Below are 7,039 nucleotides of genomic sequence, written 5' to 3' on the forward strand. Positions count from 1 at the left end.
CTCCGGTACTTTTCTATACTTTTTAGCCAGTAGTTCTTAAAGTAGCGCCCACGAGCCAAAAGCGGTTGCCGAAAATTGAGTACAACATCACATATGTGCAGATATGTGCACCACTTCATTGGTCTCGCTCCGTTGCGTGCGCATCTTGCTAGCTGTCACTCAAATGGCGAGGGACTGAAGATCATTGGCTAGAACTCAAATTGCTAGGGGGCTGGCCCACGTGGGAGAAAATGTAGGGAAAATGGAGCAGCACAGCTTCCAGAAAAACAGTCGCTTTCAAGCTAGCGATTTCATAGCTAACTGAGGTAAAACAGTAATTCTGCTAATAGATTATCTATGTATGAACTCCACATACATATAGCTAACTATATTGATAGCTAACTGAGGTAAGACAGTAATTCTGCTAATAGACTCAGCATGTATGAACTCCATATACATATAGCTAACTATATTGATAGCTAACTGAGGTAAAACAGTCATTCTGCTAATATACTCAACATGTATGAACTCCACATACATATAGCTAACTATATTGATAGCTAACTGAGGTAAGACAGTAATTATGCTAATAGACTCAACATGTACGAACTCCACATTGAAACATCCAGACAAAGAGGATTAGATAATACATAGTAGTTGTTCCCAAGCAAGTCTTTAAAAAGGTTTTATATATATTTTAAATTAACCTTTATTTAACTAGGAAAGTCAGTTAAGAACTAATTCTTATTTACAATGACGCCCTACCCCAGCGACGCTGGGCCAATTGTGCTCCGCCCTATGGGACTCCCAATCACGGCTGGATGTGATACAGCCTGGATTTCAACCAGGGACTGTAGTGACACCTCTTGCACTGAGATGCAGTGCCTTAGACCGCTGTGCCACTTGGGAGCCCTTTAAGATGCACCTGATCTGTATGAAACCAGTTTCTTAGGTCTGACAGCAGTGGAACTAGTATCCTAGGAACAGGGTTAGACGTATCAGTGGAAGAAGACCTGGGGGCGAGGCGGCTGCTCAGGGATTACTTTCTCTCTCCTGGCGCCCTGGGACTACTTTCTTGTTTGCAACTTCTCTGTGGTGTGGTAAGGCTGCTGCCTAGGTTACCCTAACACTGCTGCCTGGATGATGAGCCTTAGAAAATACTTAATATATGAATAAAGTCTTACTAACATAAATATACCTACTAAATATATGAATAAAGTATTACTAACATAAATCTACCTACTAAATATATTAATAAAGTATTACTAAGATAAATATACCTACTAAATATATTCATAAAGTATTACTAACATAAATATACCTACTAAATATATTAATAAAGTATTACTAACATAAATATACCTACTAAATATATTAATAAAGTATTCCTAACATAAATGTATCTACTAAATATATTCATATATTAATAAAGTATTCCTAACATAAATGTATGTACTAAATATATTAATAAAGTATTCCTAACATAAATATACCTACTTAATATATTAATATATTAATAAAGTATTACTAACATAAATGTATCTACTAAATATATTAATAAAGTATTCCTAACATAAAGTTCCTAACAACAAGTTCTCATTTACAACTGCGACCTGGCCAAGTTAAAGCATAGCAATTCGACACATACAACAACACAGAGTTACACATGGCGTAAACAAGAGTACAGTCAATAACACCATAGAAAAATAAGAAAGTCTATATACAGTGTGTACAAATGGCATGAGGAGGTAAGGTAAGGTAATAAATAGGCCATAGTAGCGAAATAATTACAATTTAGCAAATTAACACTGGAGTGATAGATGTGCAGATGATGATGTGCAAGTAGAAATACTGGTGTGCAAAAGAGCAGAAAAGTAAATAAAAACAATATGGGGATGAGGTAGGTAGATTGGATGGGCTATTTTCAGACGGACTATGTACAGCTGCAGCGATCGGTTAGCTGCTCAGATAGCTGATGTTTAAAGTTAGTGAGGGAAATATAAGTCTCCAGCTTCAGCGATTTTTGCGATTCGTTCCAGTCATTGGCAGCAGAGAACTGGAAGGAAAGGCGGCCAAAGGAGGTGATGGCTTTGGGGGTGACCAGTGAGATATACCTGCTAGAGCGCGTGCTACGGGTGGGTGTTGTTATGGTGACCAGTGAGCTGAGATACTTCAGAGCTATACCTAGCAGAGACTTGTAGATGACCTGGAGCCAGCATGTAGGGAGGGCCAGCCAGCGAGAGCAGACAGGTCGCAGTGGTGGGTGGTATACGGGGCTTTTGGTGACAAAACAGATAGCACTGTGATAGACTGCATCCAGTTTGCTGAGTAGAGTGTTGGAGGCTATTTTGTAAATGACATCACCGAAGTCGAGGATCGGTAGGATAGTCAGTTTTTACGAGGGTATGTTTGGCGGCGTGAGTAAAGGAGGCTTTGTGTTACGGGTGCGTAAGGGAGGCGAAGTCAGGTGCAGGAGAGTAGCGTGTAGTAGCAGGCGCACTTTGATTCCGTTCCAAAACGACAGCACAGAATACAATAAACGTGCCCAAATCACGGAACATGAACAAAAATCAGGCGCGTGATAAATACCCACATAACATACAACAATTTCACACAAAGACATGGAGGGGAACAGAGGACTAAATACATGCAGTGTGATTAGGGAATAAAAACCAGGTGTGTATGGAACAAGACAAAACAAATAGAAATATGAAAAATGGAACGGCGATGGCTAGAAAGCCGGTGACGAACTCCGCCCGAACAAGGAGAGAAGCCGACTTCGGCAGAAGTTGTGACACTTTGTTGCAAAATAGGAAGCCGATTCTAGATTTTATTTTGGATTGGAGATATTTAATATGAGTCTGGAAGGAGAGTTTACAGTCTAGCCAGACACCTAGGTATTTGTAGTTGTCCACATATTCTAAGTCAGAGCCGTCCAGAGTAGTGATGCTAGTAGGGCGGGCGGGTGCGGGCAGCGAGTGGTTGAAAAGCATGCATTTAGTTTTACTAGTGTTTAAGAGCAGTTAGAGGCCACGGAAGGAGTGTTGTATGGCATTGAAGCTCGTTTGGAGGTTTGTTAACACAGTGTCCAAAGAAGGGCCAGATGTATACAGAATGGTGTCGTCTGCGTAGAGGTGGATCAGGGCATCACCCGAAGCAAAAGCGACATCGTTGATATATACAGAGAAAAGAGTCGGCCTGAGAATTGAACCCTGTGGTACCCCCATAGAGACTGCCAGAGGTTCGTACAACAGGCCCTCCGATTTGACACACTGAACTCTATCTGAGAAGTAGTTGGTGAACCAGGCGAGGCAGTCATTTGAGAAACCAAGGCTGTTGAGTCTGCCGATAAGAATGCGGTGATTGACAGAGTCGAAAGCCTTGGCCAGGTCGATGAAGACGGCTGCACAGTACTGTCTTTTATCGATGGCGGTTATGATATCATTTAGTACCTTGAGCGTGGCTGACGTGCACCCGTGACCAGCTCGGAAACCGGATTGCACAGCGGAGAAGGTACAGTGGGATTCTAAATGGTCAGTGATCTGTTTATTAACTTGGCTTTCGAAGACTTTAGAAAGGCAGGGCAGGAAGGATATAGGTCTATAACAGTTTGGGTCTAGAGTGTCTCCCCCTTTGAAGAGGGGGATGACCGCGGCAGCTTTCCAATCTTTGGGGAACTCAGACGATATGAAAGAGAGGTTGAACAGACTGGTAATAGTGGTTGCAACAATGGCGGCAGATAATTTTAGAAAGAGAGGGTCAAGGTTGTCTAGCGCAGCTGATTTGTACGGGTCCAGGTTTTGCAGCTCTTTCAGAACATCTGCTATCTGGATTTGGGTGAATGAGAAGCTGGGGAGGCTTGGGCAAGTAGCTGCGAGGGGTTGGGGTAGCCAGGAGAAGAGCATGGCAGCCGTAGAGAAATGCTTATTAAAATTCTCGATTATCGTGGATTTATCGGTGGTGACAGTGTTACCTAGCCTCAGTGCAGTGGGCAGCTGGGAGGAGGTGCTCTTATTCTCCATGGACTTTACAGTGTCCCAAAACGTTTTGGAGTTAGAGCTTCAAAAAGTGCAAATTTCTGTTAAGAAAAATGTTGCCTTTGCTTTCCTGACTGACTGCGTGTATTGGTTCCTGACTTCCCTGAACAGTTGCATATCGCGGGGACAATTTGATGCTATTGCAGTCCGCCACAGGATGTTTTTGTGCTGGTCAAGGGCAGTCAGGTCTGGGGTGAACCAAGGGCTATATCTGCTCTTAGTTCTATATTTTTTGAAAGGGGCATGCTTATTTAAGATGGTGAGGAGATTACTTTTAAAGAACGACCAGACATCCTCGACTGACGGGATGAGGTCAATATCCTTCCAGGATACCCGGGCCAGGTCGATTAGAAAGGCCTGCTCGCAGAAGTGTTTTAGGGAGCGTTTGACAGTTTTGAGGGGTGGTCGTTTGATCGCGGACCCATAGCGGATGCAGGCAAGGAGGCAGTGATTGCTGATATCCTGATTGAAAACAGCAGAGATGTATTTGGAGGGCAAGTTGGTCAGGATAATATCTATGAGGGTGCCCATGTTTACGGATTTAGAGTTGTACCTGGTGGGTTCGTTGATAGTTTGTGTGAGATTGAGGGCATCTAGTTTAGATTGTAGGATTGCCGGGGAGTTAAGCATATCCCAGTTTAGGTCACCTAACAGAATGAACTCTGAAGATAGATGGGGGTCAATCAATGCACATATGGTGTCCAGGGCACAGCTGGGAGCTGATGGGGGTCTATTAAAGGCATCAACAGTGAGAGACTTATTTCTGGAGAGATACATTTTTAATATTAGAAGCTAGAACTGTCTGGGCATAGACCTGGAAAGTATGACAGAACTTTGCAGGCTATCTCTGCAGTAGATTGCAACTCCTCCCCCTTTGGCAGTTCTATCTTGATGGAAAATGTTGTAGTTGGGAATGGAAATCTCAGAATTTTTGGTGGCCTTCCTAAGCCAGGATTTGGACACGGCAAGGACATCAGGGTTGGCAGAGTGTGCTAAAGCAGTGAGTAAAACAAACTTAGGGAGGAGGTTTCTGATGTTAACATGCATGAAACCAAGGCTTTTTCGTCAACAAATGAGGGTGGTGGGGACACGAAGGGCCGGGGTTAACCTCCACATCACCCGAGGAACAGAGGAGGAGTAGGATGAGGGTAAGGCTAAAGGCTAGCAAAACTGGTCGTCTAATGCATTGGGGACAGAGAATAAAAGGAGCAGATTTCTGGGAGTGGTAGAATAGATTCAGGGCATAATGTGCAGACAGGGGTATGGTGGGGTGCAGGTACAGTGGAGGTAAACCCAGGCATTGAGTGATGATAAGAGAGGTTGCATCTCTGGACGCGCTAGTTATGCTGGATGAGGTCACCGCATGTGTGGGAGGTGGGACAAAGGAGGTATCTGAGGCATGTTGAGTGGGACTAGGGGCTAAACTAAAAACAATGATAACTATCCTAAACAACAGTATACAAGGCATATTGACATTAGAGGGAGACATAAAGCGAGGCATAAAGCATTCACAGGTGTTGATTGGGAGAGCTAGCTAAGACAACAACGGGTAAGACAACAACAGCTAATCAGCTAAGACAACAACAACAGGTAAAATGGAGATGAATGGGCAGAGAGGGTCGGTTAACTACACACAGGGCCTGAGTTCGAGGCTAGGGCCGACAGATAAACAAAACAAAAATAAACAAAATGGAGTACCGTGATTAAGGAACAGTACAGCAGGCATCAGCTATGTAGCCAAGTGAACATAGGGTCCAGTGAACAGCAATAGATGAAACAGGGAAGCCGGGGTAGTCGTCACTACGCTAGCAAGCGGGAGACACGGCATTTAAAGTTAGCAGGCCGGGGCTAGTAAAAGCTTCTGCTCAGATGTCCGGCAAAGGCCGGTTGATGGCACAGCGGATGTAGTTACGTTGGCAGGCCAGTCGTGGTGGTACGGCGGGGCGCCATGTCGACAAAGGGACCAGGCCAGTTGGCGAAAGAGGTATTGTAGTTGTAGTAATTTTGTTTGCTAGCCTGGAGATGTGCCTGGCTCGCGGCTAACTGGTGCTAGCTTCGGGACAGGGGAATTAGCCGCTATAGCCACTCGGTAGCAGCTAGCTAGCAGCGATGATGCGATGCAAAGGTCCAGAGCTTACGGCAAGGATCCGGTGGAGTAGTGGATTCTAGCCGTGTTGGGGTAGAGTCCGGGAGGGATCAGCTGTGTAGCCGAGTGATCACTGGGCCTGGCTCAGGGCTAGCTTCGGGGCCGGGCCACTCGGTGGCAGCTAGCTAGCTGTGATGATCAGAAGTAATGGTCCAGGGCTTACGGCAGGAATCCGGCGTTGTAGTGGAGAAAACAGTCCGATACTGGCAGGCTGGCAAGTATTATCCAGGCTAAAAGTGGCTGGTGTCTGTGCAAAAGGTAAAGGCCGCTAGCAGTGGCTGACCATGACTAAATAGCTAGTAGCTAATTAGCTGGTTAGCTTCTGATGGCTAGCTGCTGATGGAGGTTCTGATGGCTAGCTGCTGATGGAGGTTCTGATGGCTAGCTGCTGATGCAGGTTCTGATGGCTAGCTGCTGATGGAGGTTCTGATGGCTAGCTGCCGATGGAGGTTCTGATGGCTAGCTGCTGATAGAGGTTCTGATGGCTAGCTGCTGATGGAGGTTCTGATGGCTAGCTGCTGATGGAGGTTCTGATGGCTAGCTGCTGATGGAGGTTCTGGCTACAAGGTCTAAAAAATAGTGGATCCATATCACATTGGGTGAAGCGGGTAACCGGAAAGTATATTTAATTTAAAAATGGAAAAGAGATTGAAAATAAATTGAAATATATACAAAAAAGACAAAAAATAAAAAATGTACATGGGAGAACGACAAACCCCGTCTGCACTGCTACGCCATCTTGGATTGTTACTCCTTAACCCCTACTCCCTATCCCCTAAACCCTATCCCTAACCGCTACTCCCTAAACCCTAACCCCTACTCCTAACCCTAACCCTAAACCCTAAACCCTAACCCCTACTCCTTAACCCTGACCCCA

Source organism: Salmo salar, chromosome ssa15 (assembly GCF_905237065.1).
Source record: "Salmo salar chromosome ssa15, Ssal_v3.1, whole genome shotgun sequence".
NCBI lineage: Eukaryota > Metazoa > Chordata > Actinopteri > Salmoniformes > Salmonidae > Salmo > Salmo salar.